A 27,839-nucleotide genomic window follows, 5' to 3' on the forward strand; every position below is an offset into this window, starting at 1 on the left:
CTGTATTTTAGTAAAGTAAAAAAGAAGAGTTACCATAGGACGGGACCAAAGTCTCGAAATGTTATTTTGAAACATTGGACCGATTGGGGAGGACCTTTTCTCTCTTGATTTTTGGCCCTGTGAGAATGAAAGCTCTCACTGTTTAATTCTTGAACTCGTTTACATTCAATGAAAAGTTAATAGACAAAAAAGATATATCTTGAAAAAAGCAACTTAACTTTTTAGTTTCCATGTCTTATAAATGATTATCTCACCTGCTGAGTATTATTGAATACATTATCTGATATATTTTACCACTCCACTTTCCACTTGCAAAGAATCCAAATACTCAGGGTCTATGTGACCAGATTGAATTTCACACTCAGACAATTTTTTCTTTGTTATTCATGCTGTGTGGTTTGCACTTAAGTCACATGGCATTTTTTCTGCTTCCTGATTGGATGACTGACACGTTAAAAAGGTTACAAAATGATGAGTAGCAAACAGTAAACAACAAAATAATGAATAGCCTTCTTCATTTGTGAGTATGGACAAGTGTATAAAGAGCACCCATTCTACAACATTTGTGTGAAGAAAACCATATTCACATTATTATTGCAAACAGCAAAGAGAAAAGGGACAGTTCATGGAATGTTCATTAAAACTGTCCCCCTTAGCCTCATTGGGCCAAATTCTGCTCTCAATAGCTCCAGAGGGCACAATTTTACAATTGTTCTTGAATTTAAAAATAGAGGATAAATCTAAAAACCAGGACAAATGAAGTAAAAAAGGAAACAGAATTGTGGTCAGACACTATGGTAATGGGTATGATAGCAAGCTAGTTAGCTATATCAAAGCAAGGGAGCAGCGCTGCTGTATTTCCCCAATAACTTAATTGAAAAAAATAAAAAGACGCATTGTTAAAATGTTCCCCAATTTTTCGAGCACTTACAGCCTCTGAAAATACTTCTTTAGTTATCATCAAAGTTGTTGTTTCCATACTTCAAGCTTACCGGGCACCAGGAAGTTTTAGAAACCTTACACAAAATCTTGGTCTCGCTATTTCTAAGCCATAGAGGTTAGACTAACTTCAGATAAACATCCATACTTCTGGATGCTTGTCCAAACCCTGAACTTTTTGAAGTTCTCATATTGCTAGTTAGCAATGATGCCATAGTTCTTCCAATGGCAGAATAAATCCAAAGATACTCCAGAAACAATAGCAGAAACCTCATTTCAGCTGCAATCCTGAAGAAAAGGGAAATCACCTAAAGAATATTGAAAGCTAGGAATATTCCCTTGTGATCCAGTCTTATACATGGATTTTAAACAATTTTAAATGCTATGCTCAGTTGACAATAGCCAGTCAAACTATATTTAAAATCTTGTTTAAAAATGGATCCATTAACACAGGCTTATCATCAGTGGAGAAAAGTATATCTGCTGGACAGTGAAGGAAATGTTTTCAGGATCTGCCAAAATCTTAGTCTGATGCTAGACTACATGAAAGAAATAAACCTAAGAAAAAAGACTGATGCTAACGTTAAACAAATTAGCATTGAAATTTGCAAGGAACAACTTGGATTTCTTCCAGTCCCACATACTTTTGATCTGTGTGGATGTGAGCACAATGGGTTTGAGTCTCCTCTCACTTACAGTACATCAGTGACTATTTAAGCTAATGGAGTTGTGTCAGTAGAAAAGGAGTGCAAATGAAACGAGAATCAGACTTTCCGGGGGTATAAGTACCAGAAGGGTGTCACTTTCATGCTTTTGCAATTCAGTTATTATGTAATTGGTCCAGATTCTGGGATCGTGTAAATATTGGTGTAAGTTACCTGGAAGGCCAACGTCTGATCTCAGTTACACTCATGTAACTCCATTGATATGAACGTTAAATTTACCCCACTGTTATATGAAGTATAATGAAAGTTTCAGATTGTGTCAGTGAAGTGCACTGTACCAACTGCAACACTGGTGAGGGTGAATCTATACTTGCAATGCAGTTCTTTCGTGAAGAAAACATTCATTCTAAGAGCTCTGGGCCAGATTCTTTTCTGGTGGAAATGATGATAGCGAAAACTGCTTTACAGTAGAATCTCAAGAGTTACAAACTCCTCAGGAATGGAGGTTGTTCATAACTCTGAAATGTTCTTAACTCAGAACAAAACATTATGTTTTTTCTTTCAAAAGTTTACGACTGAACATTCACTAAATACATCTTTGAAACTTTATTATGCAGAAGAAAGATGCTGCTTTTAACCATGTTAATTTAAATGAAACAAGCACAGAATGTTTCCTTATCCTGTCAAATCTTTTTATAAGTATCCCCTTTATTTTGTAGTAGTTTATGTTTAACACAGTACTGTAGTGTATTTTTTTTTTGTCTCTGCTGCTGCCTGATTGCATACTTCCAGTTCCAAATTAGGTGTGTGGTTGGCTGGACCGTTCCTAACTCTGGTGTTCATAACTCAGAAGTTCTACTGTACATCAGCAGCCAATTTTCACCCATCATGAATTCTGTAAAACCAGTGTAAATTAGGAGTAACTTCAATGACTTCTGTGCCGTTACTCCAGATTTACTCCAGCATAACTGTGACCAGCTTTGGTTCACAACACTGAGTGTTCTTAGAGAAAACTTCTTTTGTTGTTTGCACAACTGCCTACAATATATATATTGTTTCAAGTATAATGTGCTGGGTAATAGCGTGAGAAGACTCTATGTTTCTGGAACCAAACCCTCTTTTTATTAAGAATAGCTTTAGGCAAACTAGGCAGCTGCCTAGGGCAGCAGGGTTGGCTGGGTCAAACCTGAGTAGTGCTGTAATCCTGTACAGCAGGTTATAATGCCACTCATTCAAATTTGGCCTGAACACCTCTCCATCTTGGTGGAGGAGCAGCTGGGCCAAACCTGAATGAGTGGCTCTGCGACATGTTGCTTGCCCCCCATTTCTACCATAACCATCGAACCATCAGAAAGCACACTGTGTGCCCTGCCCCTCCCCCCCAAAATTCCAGTGTTCTCCCCTCCCCTGGTTGAAAACCTCTTTTTTGGGTGGGCAGCATATTGTCTTGAGCATCCTCAGATTAAAAGAACTATTTACAGAGTTGCTGCAAATGCAGCTAGCATTCTAGTCATGTGCATATAGATTAACCTCCTGGTGTCTCCTTCAAAGTCTTCCCTCCTTGAACCTGTGCTCCGCCCTCCAACTTCCAGGCCAGTTGCTACACACCTATGCCTTTTGTTTGTTCAGTAAAGCTAAAGGAGTTCAGCAAAGAAATACCAGTAGTTAAAGCAGGGAAAAGATGCGAAAAGAATTTTACATTTTACATTCATTTTAGAAAATGGAAACATTCTTGCAGTATCTGTATCTTCCAACATCCACATATTAGTTTCCATAAAATTATAGAGGGGAGTCAAAGAAGCCATAGTTGATGTCTAAAGTCTGATTTTTGAAAAAGGCATATTACTTATAGGTTCCATTGATAGTTTAGTTGACAAATCCTCCTCTCTGGGCAGGATATGATTTCTCTGTGGTCTGAATTGGGAAAATCCACCATGCATGGATCTACCCACGCCTGTTTGTAAAATGGGGGGTAGTCAGTCGCCTGAGGTCCAACGAGGGGGAGTGATGGCCGCTGAAATGCACATTGCTCCTGTCAACTCTATTTCTAGAGAATACTAAGGAAAGAGACTAGAGCTAGTGCCTATATTAACTACTGTATAAACTTGCCTTTTATGGTGGCTCACTCCCCTTATTTCCCTTTACGCTGTTTTCTAATAGTGCACATTTTGTTTTCCAGAAAACGGTGTGGGTGAGTGTGGTACGATAAAGATGCTCTAATGATTGTTTAGGGGCAAGTCCTGCTCCCTGCATTAAATCCAAGCAGTGCTTAGAATCCCCCACAGTAACCTCTACACAGGCTGAGGAGTGGCAACAGTACAGCTCCGCAGTTGCTGCTACAGCCTTAGGACACATTAGTGTCTGTTCACTTGCACTCCTCTTACATTGCGGTGAGGAATGGCAGGTGGACCAGCACAGTCATGGATCCACTGGCTCCAGATGCAACCCACCCTTTCCCCATGGTGGTGCATAGGAACCTCTGGCAGAGTTCTGCAATGTGGGATAATTAGTATGGACCCTTGTGCAGACTCCTCCCGCAGAACTGCAACTGTTCCACTATGCCTTAGAGCATTGCATGTGAAGAGTGGCAGCATTTGCCCCTATGTCCATAGCAGGCAAACACCAGGCTGTTGTGGTTGGGCAGACCCCAAGCTGCCTAAGTACTTTCTGAACCATGAGAAGAGTTTGGCACATGGTTAGTGCAGTGATATGGACACAGAGAAGAGGACTCCAAAGTAGAATTAATCATCTGCCGCAGGTGAGAGCCAGAAAGTGTGTTCTCCTCCCACCCCCTACTGTGTTTTAATAGGCTTTGGGGTTTTCTTTCTATTGTTTCAGATAAATAGAAAAACTGGCTGCTAAAGTAACTAGCAACTCCAATTAATTCCTTGCATTATAATTGCCGCAAATATCATGAAAAAAGAAATGGTTTGATGGTTCACGTGTATTATAATTAAATTGGGTATGTGGGCGACATCAGGTTGTGAAGAAGTCTCCAGCAGTTACCATAGAAACAGAATCTCCATGCGTAGCACTGTGGAGTGGTGTGATGTGGAGTGGGGAGTTCTAACATTTAATTTAACCGGGAGGAAACAGCAAAACTGTCAGTTCAGGGTTAAATCCAGCCTGGGCTTTGGCTTTTCTGTACAGATTATCACACTGGCTTCTCTTCTGCCTTGGCAATTTGATACATGAGCTGGCAGCTGGCATACATCCTCTTGTGAGCTCTCTAAAGCTTAGAGTAAAGAAAAACTTTATAGTTGAGAAATATAATTATAAACCACTTCATAGATGCTAGAGATAAAGCAATAAGATTCCCTTCCAATAATAATTTCGCTTTGCACATTTTGACATGGGCTTGTTACCACATAAAACAAATACTTAATATGTTAGTAACCCCGAGTCTCTATTAATTAGCAATAAAATACAATGTAGTCTTTGGTATAAAACATTTCTGAAAAGCAATGTTAAGGAATATGTAATATGAATGACAATAACTCTCTGAGCAACTGGGAGCTACTTTTTTTTGATTACCAGGGGAACTGTCATTAAAATGTATACTCAACTGGAACTACTGGTTTTCTAAAACTCTTATGTACAACCCAGTTTGCAAAATCATTGAAAAAATCATTAACTTTCTGAACAAAGCAAGTAAATTAATAATAATTTGCAACCCTCCTTGCCAGCAGTGAATTTCTATTATAACAGAAAGATAATTGAAAAATAATTCCAGCAATCCTTATCTGAACTCAAAAATCCCCAGCAAGCACAAAATAAACATCATCACAATGATTTTTTTCTCCTGAGTTCTGCTAGCAAGTCTATGCTTCATTAGTCACATTAATATTGGATCAGGTTAATGGTAGGTCAGTTCATCAGAGAATTATAGCACATGGCGTTCACATGTTTAACAATTTCTAAATCAATTTAAAAAAAAATCTTTCCTGTGTTAATCAAAACCCCATAATAAGACTGTCATGCTAGGAACTAACGGGCCTCAGCCTGCCGCTCTTACTCATTTGAGTAAAGGCTACTGGAGTGATCAATATTTGATTGTGGCTAGAACTTGGAATGTAATTCTGCAATGTGTTCTGGGTAAAGGGTAGCATGCAGTTGTGCTAACTCAAAAGTAAAGCAAGGATTTAATTGTGACTGCTACCACAGAGTGTGATTGCAGCTCATCTAGACATACCCTAGACAGCTTTAATCTATCTAGCTAAGGTACCACACAGTGAAGCGGTGGCAGCCCAGGCTTCTGCATGCTGTAATTACCCTGGGTTCTCAATGGGCTTGTACAGCTTGTGCTGAAGGCCATGCTACCATGGCTTCATTGCTTTCGATACCCGAATGAGCTAGGTTCAGCTAGCTGGGATATATATACACCTGAGCTGTAATTAGACCCCATGATTACACTGTAGACATAACTCTGAGGGAGGGTCCAGATTTCCCCCTTGCTCCATGGGGGAAGTAAGCAGTCCCAACCTTTTCCTGGAATCACGTCACTTCTCCACACAAGAACTCCAAGGAGACTTGGAGGTCAGCATACTGTAATACGGAATATTATCAATAGTGGGGTTATCAGTGTGAACGTACTAGAGGGTTCTAAGTGCATAAAGCTGATTGTGGTAGCCAAACTGCTTATGGAAAACAAAACTGGCGTGCCATAGTACAACAGGAACTATTCATACAATCATAGAACAGGAAGACTGGAGGGGACCTTGAGCGGTCATCTAGCCCAGTCCCCTGCACTCATGGCAGCACTAAGTATTATCTAGACCAACCCTGACAGGTATTTGTCAAAACTGCTCTTAAAAATCTCCAGTGAAGGAGATTCCATAACATCCGTAGACAATTTATTCCAGTGCTTAACCACCTTGACAGTTAGGAAGTTTTTTCCTAATGTCCAACCTAAACCTCCCTTGCTGCAATTTAAGCCCATTGCTTCTTGTCCTATCTTCAGAGATTAAGAAGAACAATTTTTTTCTCCCTCCTCCTTGTAACACCCTTTTATGTACTTGAAAACTGTAATCATGTCCCCTCTCAGTCTACTCTTCTCCATACTAAACAAACCCAATTTGTTCAATCTTCCCTCATAGGTCATGTTTTCTAGACCTTTAATCATTTTTGTTGCTCTTCTCTGGACTTTTTCAATTTGTCCACAACTTTCCTGAAATGTGGCACCCAGAACTGGACACAATACTCCAGCTGAGGCCTAATCAGCATGGAGTAGAGCAGAAGAATTACTTCTTGTGTCTTGTTTACAACACTCCTGCTAATACAGCCCGGAATGATGTTTGCTTTTTTTCGCAATGGCATTACACTGTTCGTTAAGGTCTCAAGAAACAGAGATGCCTGCCTGCAAAGCTTTACTCACAGAGGTAGGGCTTCCATGCATAGTGCCAGTGGAGTGAAAGGGACTATGCATGTGAGTAAAGGTTAGCAGAACTGGCCCATTAGTAACTGAATGACTCCCATCTGTCAGAGTCACATGCATTTTTTTAATGAAAAGTTCTATAAATGCCAGCAGTTCTTCCTGCAATCCTATCTGTTGTAGGCAAATAACATTTCTGTCCATGCCTCTATTTGAGTCTTCCTTGATTGCCTATTCAACTTTAAGACATATGCCCACCAACAGTCCAAGTAGAAATCAAATCACTCATGTTGAATGGCACACCTCAGCTCATACATAGTCATTCCCTCCTTTAGAAATCACAGAGAAAACAGCAACCTGCCACATTTGCTGAAGTCATTTAGCAGCAACCTGGTTTTATGTATGTATCACTACCCAAGTTTCCATTTTCCCCTAGAGAATAGGATAAACATAATATTTAGCACAGAAACATTTAATTCTCAAAGCACTTTACAAACATTAACTAATTAATTATTCCTTAGAACATAAAAAAAACCTGAATTCAAACACTCCTGGATTTTGGTATGGTAGATATTATTATCTTCAGGTTTTTTAATTAAGTAAAACCAAAGCAGAGGTAATGGTGATAAGTCATTTTCCTTGGGCCAGAGAAACTGATCCTGAGAAATGCTGAGAACCCACAGGTTCCACTAACTTCAGAAGGAACTGAGGATCAGGCACATGGAGAGAAGTAGGGTCAGGGCTCAGGAGTTTGTGGTGCCCAGTTTGGCATATGCAGCATTAGTTGACACAGTCAGATATTAAAGAGAGAGGTTTGGAATTCTTTCAAATTTTGATTAAAATTTCTAGAAAGCAAGGAAGCAAGCAAGAAAGACACTGATTATATTTTCACAGTTCCCTCCACCTCCCAATTATTAGACCAGCTTTTGGATTGGTTATGATTTTGGCACATGGGAAAAAACGTTTCACAAAGAATCTCACTCATTTCCCCCTCCCATCCCCATTTTTCAACCATATCTAATATTAAATAAAATTGGTATAGTAAGAAAGTGGAGTTTGGTTTAGACATCAGAAGCAGACACAAAACTCAGGTTTAGATTCCAATCTAAACCAAAATCCAGGAGTGTTTTTGATTTGAGCCACCTCTAATTTTGCTGAATTATAATTGCACCTTTGTGTCTTTTTTTCAAGCTGAGAATAAAATTTATGGTTTGTATTTTTTTAAATGATACTGCTTTGTCAGAGTCTTTCATTGCAACCAATCAGCCTACTTCTCTCACAGGTATCACAATGGGTTATTTGCCCTATAATTTAATTAGTACCTGTCAAAAGAAATTACTCTAGCTCTGACAGAATACCAATTGCACATCATTTAAAATGCTCATTTTCCAAAGCTCTTTTTCTTGTAAAATGTATAACTTTCATTCTAAGTAGGATTGGGTGAACCAGGTCAGAAGAAATGAGATCCAGCATGAACCTTTTGAAACTGGGATCAGTACCTCTTTCCCTTCCTTTTGCCGCACAGACCCCTCTACTTCTGGTCTTATTTTGCACTCCATTACAGGTTTCAGTTGATCTCTCACTTCCTTCTCCCAGATATGGAAACAGTAGCTGGCCTATCTTTTACAAATTAGGGCCAATCCAGCTCCCATTAAATTCCTGGGGAGTCTTTTAGTTGACTTTTGTGGGAGCTGGATCAGGCTCATTCTAGCTTCCAATGCAGCCAAAAGTTTAAAATGTATACTGGAGTGCTTCAGACCAGGGCAACCTCTCCAGGGCACAAGTTTTAACACATCAGCTGGTCCAGCAGAGGCTGTTGGGGCTGTGGAGACCCACACAGTAGATTTGCCAAGAGTAGCAAGCCGGGAGTGGAGAGAAGAGTACCATATGGGAAAACATTTGTTGCCAGATCCATATGATGGTGGCAGGACAGTAGAGCCAAGAATAATTTAGGAGAGCAAAAGGCTGCACTGGGGCAGGGGAAGGATCAGGTTGGCTTGGCTGGAAAAATAAAAAGGAAATTACTGAGAGGGCCTGATCCAAACCCCTTTGAAATCGGTGGACAGACTCTGAGTGGGCCTTTGATCAGGCCCAGTATGGAAAATGGGGGAAACAGAACTAAGAACTTTCACATGTATTATTGTAGCCATGTTGGTCCCAGGATATTAGAGAGACAGGTTGGTCCAATAAAAGATATTACCTCACTCACCTTGTCTCTCTAAAATCCCAACTTTTGTCAGTTTAGTCAAAGTAATCCTCCTGGGTTTCACCCGTTAGGGATTTCTTTGAATAACAGTGAACATTTAAGATACAGAGGTTATGTAGAACTGTACAGTGGCATAATCCAGTGTAACAAATTTTAGGAAGTGAATATGTCATTCATTTAATTTTCCTAAGTCTTTCCAAAGGTTGTAAGAAAAATTTTCATTGAAGAAAATGTAATTGTGCTACCTATTGCTGCTACAATTGTATTTAATAGCAGACAGAAATGTCGAATCTTCTTTGAGGACTCTGGAAGAACTAATGGGGCCTCCTAATCATGTCTGAATAATACAATTATTTCCAATTTATAAGTAATCCAAGGGAAAAAAAAATCCTAAGTCTCAGTTCTTGGGCAAAGAACAAAGAACCTTGTCTTTGTAATGTATCAGTAATCCCTATTATGTGCTACAGTAGTTTGAAATGTCATCATTGTATGAATGACTCCATTTACATCCAAGAGCTCATCTATATTTATCATTCAAAACAAATTAAAAACAAATTTTGTACACTTCAGATGGCTCTGTATTTCATCACCCTCTGCTGTATCTGATTCTACAATCCTTAATCAAAAGCTTGAAGCTGTATCTATGGTCACTTTCATGTGTTTCAGTCCACAGTGTTCCTTCTTTAAAGACACCTTACTATACATAAAGGCATGGCTGCTTGTGATTAGAATAATGGACACTGCTTTCTATGTACTGTATGAATGGAAAATGTGTCCTTGAAGAACCCATCCTCAAGCTGTGTATCATCCTTTTTTTTTCATTCTTCCTGTTAAATTTTACTTGATGAGAACAGAAATACTGTAGTAGGTTTTCAGTATTACTTGGCTCAAACCTCTTTGAATTAAGACAGGTACCCCAAAGGTAGATTTATTTTCAATCATCTTCACCACAGAACATCATTAAATACTTTATGACTAGTTTAATTTGCTTCTATCTAATAGATTAAAACATATGCTGGAATTTATTATTACTATAAAAATATATCTGAGTCAGTACTGAGTTGACTGGCCCTCACTGTTGGATGCTTAAAGACATTGTTTTACTTTAGTGAGCTTTTGCAAAGCTCATGTGAATTCAATTAAGGTAGTTTAGTATTTATCAGTCCAGTTATTCACATAAATAATGGTATCATAGCATTAACAGAGTAGTGAATAGGAGAGTTATGATAGCCATGGAACTTATATAATAATCCCCTGTTTTCAGAAATGCATAGCTATAATTGAGGAAAACCTACAAAATGTGTTCTGCTATTATTCATTCTGATTTTTAAATGAATTCACTTTGACTCTGCTCACAATTCATTTGTGTTTTCTTTCCAATAATGTTCTAGCAAATGAGTTCACTAGTAGAAACATTAATTGAAATGGTGATTTTAAAGTAAATATTAAAGAACATTCATGGATAGAAAATTTTGAATTCCACGTTCAAATATTCAGACCGGTTGTGATTTTAAGAGTTAAAATCAACAGACAGGAAACAAACATACAACATGGCCTATGAACCCTTCCAACAGGTTTGATACAAAATTTTAAATTGTTAAAATTAACTGCTTACAAAGAAGCTACAGGCAAAGAATTATTTGCAAAATGTATTCAGCAAAAGATTAAGAAAAATAAGTACGTTTAAGAAAATCATGATTGCTTTGTGGACAATTCACAAATGGAAGAAGACGTGAAGACATTGATGAATGTTTGATTAGGAATTGCTCACCAGATGTTCTTACAACTTTCTCAAACGTGCATCTTTAGGCTTAACATTTTTCCATTTGGTCTCAGCCCACAGGTAAATTTTTTAGAAAATCAGAGCAAGACCCAGGAAAAGTAAAAAAATTATAGACCCCCATTCTTTCTTAAACAGCAATCTGCGAATCTTTAGGAACACTATTTTTCAAAACCTTTCATGAAAATTTGGTATGCATTTTCTCAGTGCATAAAAGACACAATTGGCCCATGGAAAACAATAATGTTTAAGTACAGCGATTCAAAGGAAAGAAGAAACATGGAAATAAGCAAAAATGCCTAAATGGACCATGAGTAGATAGTAGACTACTAACTAGACATGAGTTTGAAATACAATATGACAGCAAAAAGACAATTCAGTTTTGTATCATATATAGATTGTTCATGTCATGAATATCATGACTTCAGAAATAACACTTGTAACATTATGCTTGGTTCCATGCATATCATTACTAAATTTAAAATATTAAGAAAACAGAGGGAATCCACTGAAAAATGACAAAAATTATTAAGAGACATGAAAGAGTGAATTGGGACTAAAAGTATAAAATACTCCAAGAAAAGCTATATTAAGCACACACAATCCCAATGAAGATGTGGTTGCTCAACACTTTTGAAGTCAGGTCACTTTTATTTAGAAACATAGATGTAGATTTAGGATGTAGCTATTTTTGGATAGCCAAGCTTGAAAGTTTGGTGCATGGTACTTTGAGAATTTGCTAGTTGTAGACTGAGTTTGGCCACTTAAATCACGTGCTGTTGATCTGCTCTCAAATGGGATGACTCCCAAAGCCACAAATTGCTATCAAGATGTCCATGCAAATACTTCCTTTGCAAATACTCATGTAACTATTTATTTACACAAGTATTTCAAACACTTTGTTTTAGGCCCAGATATTCTTGTGAACACTAACTCTCGGACTTGAAAAGTGGACATGGAAAGTGAACAAAAGAGATCATGAACACTGTCAAAGCAAACGCCTGGCTTTTATTTTAAGGAATGTTTGCAAATACTTTGCTCAGTACTCCTCTGTCTCTGTTACAAAGGAAGGAGCTTCTGCAATGGCTCTTCCCAATGGCAGCTCTAAATTGTACAGGTTAACTTAACTGGCAGAATCATTTACTGAAGTATCTTTTAATACAACTCTGCATGGACATTAATGTGCCAGTTAATGGCAAACTTGATTCCACAGGTTTTTCAAAGTAGAGAATTAAATGCAAGAATGTGAGAAACAATGTGTAATCTATCAATAATAAATACTAAAAAATAATAATAAATAATAAATACATTAAAAATCATGGCTTAGATAGGTCTGTCTCAGTTAAAAAGAATGTAAACTTCATATCTTAAAACCATCCTATATCATATGTAGGCCTGACAAAATTTGATTTTTATTTTTGATATTATCCATCATCATTATAAACATTTATTTTTAAGCATTTTATATATTTTTATATATTTAAATTTTCATAGTTGTGGGAAATTTTGGGGGTCGGGTCATTCAATGGGTTTGTTAGATAATAATTACTTAATGACAGTAGATGCTGAAATTCAAAACGTTTTAGCTTTACAACCATTAAAACACAAATTGACACTAATTGACAGAATCATGTCATAATATACAAAATAAATATCCTTCAATCAAACTCTAAATTCTCAAGCAGCAATTTCCTTATTCTATCTGTACATTTTGATTATTATTGAGGGAAATAATAATATTTGTGTGTATAGGGCTGTCAAGGTTCCTTCCTCACTCTGAATTCTAGGGTACAGATGTGGGGACCTGCATGAAAAACCCCCTAAGCTTATTTTTACCAGCTTAAGCTAAAGCTTCCCCAAGGTAGAACTATTTTACTTTTTGTCCCTGGACTTTATTGCTGCCTCCACCAAGCTGTTAAAATATAACTTGGAAAGAGCCCATTTGGAAACGTTTTTCCCCCCAAAATCCCCCCAAGCCCTACACCCCCTTTCCTGGGGAAGGCTTGATAAAATCCTCACCAGTTTGCATAGGTGAACACAGACCCAAACCCTTGGATCTTAACAACAAGGAAAAAGCAATCAGGTTCTTAAAAGAAGAATTTTAATTGAAGAAAAAGTAAAAGAATCACTTCTGTAAAATCAAGATGGTAAATACCTTACAGGGTAATCAGATTCAAAACACAGAGAATCCCTCTAGGCAAAATCTTAAGTTACAAAAAGACACAAAAACAGGAATATACATTCCATTCAGCACAACTTATTTTATCAGCCATTTAAACAAAACAGAATCTAACGCATCTCTAGCTAGATTGCTTATTAACTCTTTACAGGAGTTCTGTCCCACATTCCTGCTCTGGTCCCGGCAAAAGCAACACACAGTCAGTGAGAGAGAATCCTTTGTTTTCCCCCCCCTCCAGCTTTGAAAGTATCTTGTCTCCTCATTGGTCATTTTGGTCAGGTGCCAGTGAGGTTATCTTTAGCTTCTTAACCCTTTACAGGTGAAAGGGTTTCTCCTCTGGCCAGGAGGGATTTAAAGGTTGTTAGCCTTCCCTTTATATTTATGACAAGGGTGAAATGGATGTTTACTGACATTTACCAATAACATTCTAATACTTCTAAGCCTAATCATGTGCCTAAATATATTTCTCAAAGAAAAACTTGTATATTCTGGATCCATTCATTCCTATCAGACAGAATACAGTGAGTTGTGAGGGGAGGCCATGACTAGTCATGTTATATCAGTATCGTTTGTTTGCTCTAAATACAGCAATTTAATTGCAGTGAAATGTGTCCATACCACTTTGTTATGGCACTTTCATTGTTAATCATTGCACACCTCAGTATTAGTCTGAATTAACCACTCAGCATTCTGGGCTCATATCCCACGGTGTACTGCTCTGCTGCTCTACTGTGTGCTCTGTTTTTTCATGTGGTACATTCTGGGACAAATACCAGACCCTAGAGGAATTCTGGGACTTGGAGTCAAAATAACAAACTCCCATGATTCCTCATCTGCCATCCATTCATTTTGTCAGCACTGTTTTCAAACTGGTGTCAGGAAGCTTGGAGGACCCAGTGATAATCATGACAATCACTAATCTGGACAGGATGAGGCTCATGCATTTGGAGTTGCACAGGCAGGTGGATTTGGCTCTGCAGTTTCATGCAGCTGGTGCTGCCCTGGCAATTAAGATAATGGTGGAGCAGGAAGATGAATGCAGAGCATTTATCTGGAGCAGCTTTACTCGGTGGAGCACTGCTCCTGGCCTCTGCCAACTACTAGCAACCAGTAGGACAGGGTAGTGATGCAGAATTGGGATGACCAGCAGTAGCAACAGAACTTCAGGGTGACAAAGGCTATTTCCCTACAAATCTGTGCAAATATCATCCTGGAGCTGCAGTGCATTCTATGTTCATAAGTTTTAAGTTCAAAAAAGAGAACTTGAGGCAAAGACAGGGTCATAAAGCTTGGCAATGAGCCAGAGGTTATTGATTGCTTTGACACAGATCAAGTTAGCAAACTGTGATAAGGACTATTGATGGGATAAATGTGCCTATTCTTTGCCCCCCCCCCCCCCTCCACCAGGCCAAATGCTTTTATCAACAGAAAGGTTATTTCTCAGTTTAGTTTTATAAAGTTTATTAACTATCCTTAACAACAGCAACTAATAGTATAGGATAAAAGAAAGCAGAAAATGGTATTGGACTATGATTTGGCTAACACAAACTAGACAAGTATCAGAGTGGTAGCTGTGTTAGTCTGTATCCACAAAAACAACAAGGAGTCCGGTGGCACCTTAAAGACTAACAGATTTATTTGGGCATATGCTTTCATGGGTAAAAACCCACTTCTTCAGATGCATGGAGGCAGATAGTTTACTGTCCTTTTTCCTCTGTAAAGAAGTAAAATGTGCATTGTAAATGGCTTGTCTCATTTTTGTAAAGTCCAGCCACGTCGAAGGTTGGTTTTGTATGAGAGTCTCCAGTTTTGAGAGCTCATTCTTGATCTTCTCCTTTCTGCTGTACAGGATGCTGATCGGGAGGTTCCTCAGTTTCTTTGAGTGTGTGTGGCACAATCTCTCACTATAGTCAGTGTAGTATGTCGATTGCAATGGATTTTTTACCTTCAGTCCATTTGGTATGATCTCCATCTGTTTGCACTTGGAGAGGGAGATGATGTCTGTCTGTATCTGTGCGAGTGTTTTGATGAGGTTGATGGATTTCTACTTCATACGGCTAAACTGAGTGCCTTGCATGGGGTCAAGTACCAGAGGGGTAGCCTCCATGCATCTGATGAAGTGGGTTTTTTACCCACGAAAGCTTATGCCCAAATAAATCTGTTAGTCTTTAAGGTGCCACTGGACAAACTAGACAATTGGTAGGTATAACCATTCAGCTTTCAGAATCAAATCACACAACCACAATAGAGAAAACCCTTGTACTCAAATACTATCTTGGGAAGGTGACTTTGTTTAGGTTTTTTACTAAGAACCCCTTAGAATAGGGCTTCATTTGTTCCAATTGGTTATCAACTCTGAAAGGTCTGTGGATCTATAGTAGTCAACCCCTTTGATCTATTTCCCAAATAATTATATTAGCCCCATGATCTGACTAACATTTCTAACTACCTAAAATAAACTCCTACATTTATGACAGACTGTATAGCTTGAATGTAGGTCAAAAATCTTGCACACTTGATCTCATTTTATGCCTAAATACACCTAAAACTTGAAAGGCAGTGTAAAACCATTAACTATGGTAAGCACATGTACAGTGTTCTATAATCCTAGTTAATAACAGTCACTTGTTTAGTTTTAAAGCTGTTTTACAGCAATCTTGATTGAAACCTGTTACAAAACCAAGACACACACAGTAACTCTGACAATCTTTAAAACACATACACAAGCATGTCCACGTCCTTACTAATTAGGTCCCCAGTTTCAGGAAGTAGTCAACTGACTGATTTGGGTCATCGCCCAAGAGAAAATCTCTGTGTTACTTATCACCAGATCTTTGCTCTGCTGTCAACTTTCAGGTCAGTTATTGTTGACAGCAGGTGAGCTCACAGGCAACCCAAATTGCTGCAAAATAGAAAGAAATAGTTAAAGGTGCAGTCTGAGGTAGGTACTTAATGTCACCAGTAGGACTCCAAGATGGCTGGCTCAAGATATCAGTCTTCTGTCCTCTGGGCATCTTCAGCTTTGATGAAGTGATGTATTGAAGAAAATAGGCCATTTTATCCTTTCTCTACTGGGTGGTCAAACTTTTTTGCTTCTTTTTGGAGATACTGGCAAGGACCAATCAGATGGTGACCCATACTTCTTCTGAAGAGTCCAAATGTCCAACCAAAATGAGGGTTGTCCTCTCTCACCATCCAATCAGGGAATGAGACATAAGCTTTTGAGTTCTTGAAACTGGGACTAGAATTTTCCAAGGTCTTTGTGTAACACATCTTGTCATACCAACTTGTGTAAGACAAGTTAGGTTATAGCTGTTGGTACAACGATCTTGAGACATACCTTGGACAATGGTTGGTTTGCTCTGGTTAGCAACTTACTGTCACAAATTGCTTTCCATGGGTCCCATTGCAGTGCACTTCTTAGCCAGCTTTGCAGTTATGCTTGCTCATGTTTTAGTTTCTCCATCAATGCTCTGCTAGCTGCTGAAATGTTCAGTTTAAAGTTCATATAATTTATATAAAGGGCCTCCATATTCTTTGATACTCTTTAATCTCATTTTAACAGTACATTATACATTGGAAAGTTACTTCAAGAACTATTGTTCTCTAGTAAGCTGAAACAGCTGCATAAATCTTCCATTTCTGTTCTCCTTGTTTTAACAATGTTGGGACCTTGGTATGTATGGCTGAGCTGAGTCTGTGCATTATTTATCAAACAGTTACATTGCTGATTATTCCACACTGTGGCTGAGTGTCCTTATAAACACACAATGTGATTTCAATTTGTTTAATCTGCTGCCTCTTTCAGCACAGGTGTATTGATAGCATAAACATTCTCGATTCTAAACATTAGTCTTTCTTCATCACTGAACTAAAAGAAATCAATAGAAACTCAATCCCTTTCTTTCCTACCAGGATTGCCTATGAGGTAAACGTTGTCATTAAAGTTTAAAATATTTTGACCAAAGCTGCATCACTTAAAGTTGACTTCCCTTTTATACACATTTTAATTATAATATTAGATTTCATTAAGTTCCCCATTTTACTGCTGTATCTGGCACATCATATAATATCAATGTTTGATATTAATTTAATATGAATTTCAATTCATTTACTTATTCACAGACAGGGTAAAAAAGCTGCACCTGCAGCAACTCTGAGCATCCTCAGATTGTAGAAAAAATATAGCTGTTAGATCATGGGTTTTGTATTTCTTAGGCCTCTGTTCTATCTTTTGTAAAAGGTTGGACAATTCTTAAATAGTAAAAACTCAATAACTTGGGTCCTTAGTTACTACAACTCCCTCCCAAGGGGGCAGGCACTCCATTTTGATCTGTTGAGAATGCTCCAGAAAATAGTCTTTATCCACAACTTCGACTTCAAGGCCCTCTGTTGTGATAAATTAAACACTTCAGAGAATAGATCTTCTCTAGCTTTTCCCCCTGAGATTTGACAGCCTCCATGTGGAAATAACTCCCCACTTTGCACAGTTACAAGTTGTCATAAATATAAAGGGAAAGGTAACCACCTTTCTGTATACAGTGCTATAAGATCCCTCCTGGCCAGAGGCAACATCCTGTTACCTGTAAAGGGTTAAGAAGCTCAGCTAACCTGGCTGGCACCTGACCCAAAGGATCAATAAGGGGACAAGATACTTTCAAATCTTGGGGGAGGGGGGGGGGGGAGGCTTTTGTTTTGTGCTCTTTGTTTATGTGTTTGTTCTGTCTTGGGACTGAGAGAGGCCAGACAGAAATCCATCTTCTTCAACCCATCCTAATCCAAGTCTCCAATATTGCAACCAGTATAGGTAAACCAGGCAAGGAGGATTCATTTATCTTCTGTTTTTGTGTGTGTGAATTTTCCCTGTGTTAAGAGGGAGGTTTATTCCTATTTTCTGCAACTTTAAGGTTTTGCCCAGAGGGGGATCCTCTGTGTTTTGAATCTGAATACCCTGTAAAGTATTTTCCATTCTGATTTTACAGAGATGATTTTTACCTTTCTTTTTTTTTTAATAAAACCCTTCTTTTAAGAACCTGACTGATTTTTTCATTATTCCAAGATCCAGGGGTTTGGATCTTTGATGATTTTGTAACCAATTAGTCAGGATATTATTCTCAAGCCTCCCCAGGAAAGGGGGTGTATAGGGCTTGGGGGGATATTTTTGGGGGAAGACGTCTCCAAGTGGTCTCTTTCCCTGTTCTTTGTTTAAAACGCTTGGTGGTGGCAGCATACTGTTCAAGGACAAGGCAAAGTTTGTACCTTGGGGAAGTTTTTAACCTAAGCTGGTAAGAATAAGCTTAGGGGGTCTTCATGTGGGTCCCCACATCTGTACCCTAGAGTTCAGAGTGGGGAAGGAACCCTGAGACAGGTGCTAAGGGAAATCAGAAAAAAACACAAGTCCTTATTATTCCACTCCTCCTAGTCTCCATGCCAACAATGATAAAATGTATTTTCTCCCACAATATCGGAGTGTCATTCTCATCTCTTCCCACTCTGAAGGTAACACATCCTTTCAATATGGTAACACATTTTATAACTTAATTCTCCAGACTATAGGGCCTCCGTAGCTTTATGGATGCTTGACGTTTTTGTAAATGTAGTTTGGGAGCTGTAGGGTGGGAAGTGACTTTCTCATGGGTGACTTTAATTTTCCTGATACCTGCTGGGAGAGCAATACAGCGGTGCATAGTCAATCCAGGAAGTTTTTGGAAAGCATAGGGGACAATTTCCTGGTGCAAGTGCTAGAGGAGCCAATTGGGGGGGAGCTTTTCTTGACCTGCTGCTCACAAACCGGGAAGAATTAGAAGGGGAAGCAAAAGTGGATGGGAATCTGGGAGGCAGTGACCATGAGTTGGTTGAGTTCAGGATCCTGACACAGGAAAGAAAGGTAAGCAGCAGGATACGGACCCTGGACTTCAGGAAAGCAGACTTCGACTCCCTCAGGGAACGGATGGGTAGGATCCCCTGGGGGACTAACATGAAGGAGAAAGGAGTCCAGGAGAGCTGGCTGTATTTCAAGGAATCCCTGTTGAGGTTACAGGGACAAACCATCCCGATGTGTCGAAAGAATAGTAAATATGGCAGGCGACCAGCTTGGCTTAACGGTGAAATCCTAGCGGATCTTAAGCATAAAAAAGAAGCTTACAAGAAGTGGAAGGTTGGACATATGACCAGGGAGGAGTATAAAAATATTGCTCGGGCATGTAGGAATGAAATTAGGAGGGCCATATCGCACCTGGAGCTGCAGCTAGCGAGAGATGTTAAGAGTAACAAGAAGGGTTTCTTCAGGTATGTTGGCAACAAGAAGAAAGCCAAGGAAAGTGTGGGCCCCTTAATGAATGAGGGAGGCAACCTAGTGACAGAGGATGTGGAAAAAGCTAATGTACTCAATACTTTTTTTGCCTCTGTCTTCACGAACAAGGTCAGCTCTCAGACTGCTCTGCTGGGCATCACAACATGGGGAATAGATGGCCAGCCCTCTGTGGAGAAAGAAGTGGTTAGGGACTATTTAGAAAAGCTGGACGTGCACAAGTCCATGGGGCCGGACGAGTTGCATCCGAGAGTGCTAAAGGAACTGGTGGCTGTAATTGCAGAGCCATTAGCCATTATCTTTGAAAACTCGTGGCGAACGGGGGAAGTCCCGGATGACTGGAAAAAGGCTAATGTAGTGCCAATCTTTAAAAAAGAGAAGAAGGGGGATCCTGGGAACTACAGGCCAGTCAGCCTCACCTCAGTCCCCAGAAAAATCATGGAGCAGGTCCTCAAAGAATCAATCCTGAAGCACTTACATGAGAGGAAAGTGATCAGGAACAGTCAGCATGGATTCACCAAGGGAAGGTCATGCCTGACTAATCTAATCGCCTTCTATGATGAGATTACTGGTTCTGTGGATGAAGGGAAAGCAGTGGATGTATTGTATCTTGACTTTAGCAAAGCTTTTGACACGGTCTCCCACAGTATTCTTGTCAGCAAGTTAAAGAAGTACGGGCTGGATGAATGCACTATAAGGTGGGCAGAAAGTTGGCTAGATTGTCGGGCTCAACGGGTAGTGATCAATGGCTCCATGTCTAGTTGGCAGCTGGTGTCAAGTGGAGTGCCCCAGGGGTCGGTCCTGGGTCCGGTTTTGTTCAATATCTTCATAAATGATCTGGAGGATCATAGAATCATAGAATATCAGGGTTGGAAGGGACCCCAGAAGGTCATCTAGTCCAACCCCCTGCTCAAAGCAGGACCAATTCCCAGTTAAATCATCCCAGCCAGGGCTTTGTCAAGCCTGACCTTAAAAACCTCCAAGGAAGGAGATTCTACCACCTCCCTAGGTAACGCATTCCAGTGTTTCACCACCCTCTTAGTGAAAAAGTTTTTCCTAATATCCAATCTAAACCTCCCCCACTGCAACTTGAGACCATTACTCCTCGTTCTGTCATCTGCTACCATTGAGAACAGTCTAGAGCCATCCTCTTTGGAACCCCCTTTCAGGTAGTTGAAAGCAGCTATCAAATCCCCCCTCATTCTTCTCTTCTGCAGGCTAAACAATCCCAGCTCCCTCAGCCTCTCCTCATAACTCATGTGTTCCAGTCCCCTAATCATTTTTGTTGCCCTTCGCTGGACTCTCTCCAATTTATCCACATCCTTCTTGAAGTGTGGGGCCCAAAACTGGACACAGTACTCCAGATGAGGCCTCACCAATGTCGAATAGAGGGGAACGATCACGTCCCTCGATCTGCTCGCTATGCCCCTACTTATACATCCCAAAATGCCATTGGCCTTCTTGGCAACAAGGGCACACTGCTGACTCATATCCAGCTTCTCGTCCACTGTCACCCCTAGGTCCTTTTCCGCAGAACTGCTGCCTAGCCATTCGGTCCCTAGTCTGTAGCTGTGCATTGGGTTCTTCCGTCCTAAGTGCAGGACCCTGCACTTATCCTTATTGAATCTCATCAGATTCCTTTTGGCCCAATCTTCCAATTGGTCTAGGTCCTTCTGTATCCTATCCCTCCCCTCCAGCGTATCTACCACTCCTCCCAGTTTAGTATCATCCGCAATCATCATCTGATTGCACTCTCAGCAAATTTGCGGATGATACTAAACTGGGAGGAGTGGTAGAAATTGCTTCAGAAATGTTCAGCATCAGTGATTTTTCTGGTTGGTAACTGAACGGGTTATTGCTGCTGTTCACTATCTTACTATGACTTCTTACTATGAGCTGGAAACAAGATCAGCGAGGAAAACCAGGATACTGCTAATAACAGATGGCACAGAGCAAGCGATAGCTCTAAGCTGTAGCTAGCACAACACTCAGAACACCCTCCCTACTTATCGTTTTTTATTGTAATAGGTAAATGGGAAAAGTAGTGAAAATTAATGGTTGGTTAAAATACATAAATAAAATAATCACAGTGTGTTACCATCATGAAATTTAACATTGTGACACCAACGAGCAGTTACTGGCAGTATGAATGCAGAAGTATTTGGGCAAAATAATATAGTCCAGTGATACACTGCTTTGTTTTCTCAGCTGGCGTGATATGTCATATGATTTTGCTTATGTGGCAATTTGGCCAGATGTGACCACATTACTAAGAACAGATGTGGTTATGTTATCTCACAATAACAATGAAGATAACATGTCATTCATCATCCTTTTTATAAAACCCATAAAGATATGCCTGCATAGTGTATTTATGATATATGTCCTTGTGTAGTTTTTATGTGACAAAACACAGTCTGGACCTACATAATTTTCGGCTGTATAATCACCAGTCAGCATTTCAAAATGAATGCCAGGAGGCCATCAAACAACTCAGCCAAGCTTGCCATCCATCTGTCCACTCACAGTTAGCAGAGCAGGAAGATTTTATCTTTATTCATTACAATGTTTTGTAGATATAAAAGTTGTGTGTTTAGTTTTCGTAAGTAATACTAGTGCAGATTTTTTGTGTTGATTTCTTCCTAGAGTAACTAGTAATTATGTCCGATTCCAATCAGTAAAAATAAATACAATAAAAATAATTTTTATAAATATATTTTTGCATTTAATTTTCCTGTAAATAATGGCAACAGTGTATCCAATGGTAAAATATAAACTGTAGCACTCTTTCATCAAGTGTTACAAAAAATCTTGGCTCAAATGCTTTGTTGATAGAATTGTTTTGCCAGCTTTAAAAATAGTAAAGCTGTAGAAGAATCATTTTCCGATAAGAAGAATTTTCATTTTGTTAGCAGTCCAGTACGATTAACCACCAGCTGATGATTCAAGGATTGGCACTTGAAAGACAAGGATAATGAAAATGCCGGACTTCCTCTACTTTAAAAAAAAAACATGTGTCTATATAACAATATTAAAAATAGAAATACATTTAAAAACATCAGCATTTTGTTCGGTATACTTTGGCTATGCAAATACATTAAGAACTAAACTCAGCCACAAAAATACAGCATGCAAATTTTGAGTGGGTGTTTCAAACATTTCTAATCACTTGGAGTGAAATCCTAGCCCCTTTTGAACTGAAGTCAATGGGAATTTTGATATTGACTTGAACGGGGCCAGGATTTCACACTTGGGCCATCAGTGAGTTTAAACATCAAGTGAGTTTAAACTTAGCCCCAGTAGTGGGTAGTAGAAAGCAGAAAGTGGGCAGATACAGTGAATGCACTGGATCAGAGGCAGTTATAGTGTCTCTGGTACTCCAGACTATGTTTCTGTTTCATCCTTTGAAAGGGTGTATCATTCTCTCTGCACAGTGGGGCTCTGGTCCTTCCCTTATAGATTTGAGAAAGCTATCACCACTATAGCCATTAGCCTGGACAAATCCTGGCCCACCCTGAGAGCAAGAACTGAGAGTGTGTCTGGCCCATGCAGAATCTCAAGGTCCTTTCCTCCCATCTTCCCCTGACCTTTGGAACAACCTGACCTTTGGCCTCCCCTTTTTTGTTCTTTTTTGTTCGACACCTTTCTTCCTTCTTTTATTCCACTGATTTTGGCCCTGTCCTGAGGACTGAGTCTTGGTTTTCTGTGCACAAAACAGACTCTACGAATTAATTCCTCAAGCCATGTAACAAATTGTTAGTATACTGTAAGCTCTTTGTGGCAGGGAATGGCTTTTTGTTAGGTGTTTATATAGTGCCCACTTCAGTGGGGCCCTAATCCATGACTAGGGCTTGTAAGCAGTACTGCAATGCAAATAAATTAATAATAATACATCAATAATGTTCTTACTATTTATCATCTTTCTAAATAAAACTACATTCACCCAAAATAATTATATCATAGAAACAAAACATCACCATGGATAGGTTTGGAAGGCTTAGATTTTGATCAGTAAATGTCAGCAAAGTTGATTTTACTGTACACACACAAACTGATGAAAAAATATTTCCATCAATAACAGCAGACATTTACAGATAGGCACAGTAAGGAAAATGCTGCTTGAAAACCTAGTGTTTGAGCTGAGGATATTTACTTCATATATTTTGACATTCAGTGTTGACTATTTGTGTGTTAAAGCTTATGAAGCTTTAACTTTTTGAATCTAGGTGTCTCTGTCATTCAATAATTATTGTCTCACAATCCCCCCCATGTGTGATCTCCATAATTTCCCACAATTGAAAACAATTAAATTATTAAAAAATTGAAAAAAAATGTTTGAAACCCATAATTCTGTGCAGTTGTAAAAGTTTAAATAGATTAAAATTGGAAAAAAAATGCTTAAAAATAAACATCAATATCATCCATCTAACTTAAAAAAACCAGCACTTGAATTCTGCCAAATTTACCCATAGAACTTAGGATAACAGAGGGCCCAGTCCTGTTTCTGGTCATAGTATGGAAAAGAAGAATTACGTTTTCTTTTTGCTTCTTTATTATACCTATATTTAGTTCAGATTGTGCTGCTTTAGGAGATGTATTAGGATGGGAAACTGATTCCCTGCATCTCTTCAGATGAGCTCACCTTAACTGATCACTCTTGTTATAGTGTGTATGATAACACCCATTGTTTCATGTTCTCTGTGTATATATATATATATCCTCCTACTGTGTTTTCCACAGCATGCATCCAATGAAGTGGGTGATCGAGACTCCCAGTGGCCGTGGTTCGCTGCTCCAGGCCAATGGGAGCTGCTGGAAGCGGTGCAGGCCAAGGGACGTACTGGCCGCGAAAGCTTATGCTCAAATACATTTGCTAGTCTCTAAGGTGCCACAAGTACTCCTGTGCCTCTTACTAAAGCATCACTGTTGTATATTCCATGATCATTGTAAGTGCTATTTTTAACATTGGACATTATAGACCTCTGATTGGGCAAGGATTGGATGGGGAACATGGTCCACTGACTTTTCTCATTATTTTATGCTGCTAACCTGCTGAAACCCCTTCTGATTCATGATTTGCTTATTCATTTCTTTGGCTGTTCTTTTATACATAGCAATATACAGTATGTGATTCTTAAGAGTAACAAGTGAGAATATTCTCCACAGGCCTGGGAGCCTTTTGGAAACTTAAAAATAATTATATTTCTGTGTGGGAACAAAATTGGGTTACTTGGGGTTACAGAGCAATAAGGCAGGCCTTTAATTAACAGCTGATTAAAGTTATTATGCCCTTAGCACCAGTACAAGTGCTAATTGAATCTCATTAGTGATCTACTTATTTGGGGAGAGATTGTGGGGAAAGCATGAAAATGGACCTGCTTTTATAATACTTGTGCTAATGTTCCCATTAAATAGTTTTCTTGCTGTCAAGGGTGCTGCAAATTCAATGTTTTAACTTGAGAGTGTTAGAAATACCAATTTAGATTTTAGTTGATAGAAGGGATTCCATCATCCAATTATCTGAGTAAATTAAATTTAACATTTCATTTCAAAAGAAGAAAACGAATGTAAATTGTTCTGCAGTATTGTTGCCAACAGAGAAAATGCTTTATCAGTAGCTGGTTCAGAAATATGAACAAATTAATTATGTCACACTAACCGTATTCAGTTGTTGCTTCCATTTTAAGAAAACGGTTTACTAGATTTGAGATTTGTTTCATGTAATAAATTGCATTCACTAGGGTGGCCATCCTGACTCAGGTGAGAATAATACAACTAAAATATGAGAAAATACAGGTAAGGTGACTGGAAATGTAACTGTTGTCTCCAGTCATATTCACAATGAAGAGAGACAGAGAAAGATATTAATACCTCCTTTAAACAGAAAAAGAATTGAGAAAAATCTTGACCAAACAATATATGTATACACCATTACTATGTCGCCCTAGGCCTTTTTCTTCATGTGCTTTAGCCCTCCCAAGAGTTTTTCTCTCTCCCCTTCTGCCTGTCTCTATGCCTCCTGCCAGGTGTCTTCAAGGGCTCTTTTCCCTTCCATTTCATTGCACTCCCTAAATGCCCATGTTTACCCAGTTCAGGTTTTACTGTGCCCTTAGTCTCTCCCAAACAAATGAAAGCACTTGCATTATATAGTTCTGCAAACATCAGATCTCAGTCACAACATGTTCACTACACTATATTACCCATCTATCTCTCCAGACTACGTCTCCCAGAATACCTTTGTTCTGCGCTGCACTGGCTTTGGATCCACGCCTGGCATACGGATACTCTTAAAGGGCCAAGGTACACCCAGTTACACAGACCAAAATACATTTTTCCATGCATCAAAGTTATTATAGTGCCCCATTACGGTGATGAACCAAAGATCAATGGATAGCTTTATTCTGCCTTATCTTGGTAACAGTCCAAATGGTTTCTGAAGTATATCCAAATATTGATATAAAATTACTATACTGGGGAATTAAAAAAAAAGCTTTGCTCGTATATTTTTCAGTAGCCATATCTGCTGAAACAGTAGTACTAATGCATTGCTAATTAGCACTAATTCCTCAGGCATCCACTGCACATTACTGAATTTTGCAAATTAGTAAGAAAACAAACAATTAAAAAAACAAGGATAATATGTCACAAAATATACCTGGTTGGTTTGTTTTGACAGGAATAGTTTATTAGAACACTGCACAGCATACCAGTACATGTAAAATATAACACGTTGTAGAAGCAATGATGCCTCAGGACTGAACTCTGCTTGTAAATCTTTACTGAGAAGGGAAGAGACTAGCATTTTGTTATGTCCAAATGATAATGCATGTGAATTAGTGAACTGCAGTTTAGCTCGGTTTTACCATCTATGGATTTAAAGGGATTCTGGAATATTTCCCCTCTCTCCCCAACATTAAATATATTTCTGATGCTATTCTTCATAAATATATTTAATGACAAAGGGAATTACAACTCAGGGCAGAATTACTGTTTTAATTTACAGCCTGCAATATTTCAGGTTGCTGTATATCAACAGTATATTTCTGTTTAGATAACAGTGGTGTTTCCTAAGCCTATTACTTGCTCAACATCTCCTGTACTTTCCTGATTTGCTACTCTGCTGCACATCGCCTTGAAAACCCAAGAGAGGCTTTCACATCGCTATAGAAACAAATCAATATAAATATCTTTACATTTTATGTATAGACTAGGTTGTGCAAAAGGCAAAATGCACTCTCAATTTGATGCAACATGAAATATGGTAGTGTTATCTTGGTAATTGTAATAAATAGAATTATTAGGTGACACTGACATACACTGTCTTTTTTGCACTGCTGCAAGGGATAAAGAAGCAATTGTCACTTCCTGTCATGGGTTACTTTAATTCAAAGGTTTCAGAGTAACAGCCGTGTTAGTCTGTATTAGCAAAAAGAAAAGGAGTACTTGTGGCACCTTAGAGACTAACCAATTTATTTGAGCATAAGCTTTCGTGAGCTACAGCTCACTTCATCGGATGCATACTGTGGAAACTGCAGAAGACATTATATACACAGAGACCATGAAACAATACCTCCTCCCACCCCATTCTCCTGCTGGTAATAGCTTATCTAAAGTGATCACTCGCCTTACAATGTGTATGATAATCAAGTTGGGCCATTTCCAGCACAAATCCAGGTTTTCTCACCCTCTGCCCCCCCCACACACAAACTCACTCTCTGCTGGTAATAACCCATCGAAAGTGACCACTCTCTTTACAATGTGTATGATAATCAAGGTGGGCCATTTCCAGCACAAATCCAGGTTTTCTCACCCCCCCCCCCTTTTTTCCCAAAAACCACACACACAAACTCACTCTCCTGCTGGTAATAGCTTATCCAAAGTGACCACTCTCCTTACAATGTGTATGAAAATCAAGGTGGGCCATTTCCAGCACAAATCCAGGTTTTCTCACATCCCCCACCCCCCAAAACACACACACACAAACTCACTCTCCTGCTGGCAATAGCTCATCCAAACTGACCACTCTCCTTACAATGTGTATGATAATCAAGGTGGGCCATTTCCAGCATAAATCCAAGTTTAACCAGAACGTCTCGGGGGGGGGGGGGTAGGAAAAAACAAGGGGAAATAGGCTACCTTGCATAATGACTTAGCCACTCCCAGTCTCTATTTAAGCCTAAATTAATAGTATCCAATTTGCAAATGAATTCCAATTCAGTAGATTCTCGCTGGAGTCTGGATTTGGAGTTTTTTTGTTTTAAGATAGCGACCTTCATGTCTGTAATTTGCGTGACCAGAGAGATTGAAGTGTTCTCTGACTGGTTTATGAATGTTATAATTCTTGACATCTGATTTGTGTCCATTTATTCTTTTACGTAGAGACTGTCCA

Source organism: Lepidochelys kempii, chromosome 3 (genome assembly GCF_965140285.1).
Source record: "Lepidochelys kempii isolate rLepKem1 chromosome 3, rLepKem1.hap1, whole genome shotgun sequence".
Classification (NCBI taxonomy): domain Eukaryota; kingdom Metazoa; phylum Chordata; order Testudines; family Cheloniidae; genus Lepidochelys; species Lepidochelys kempii.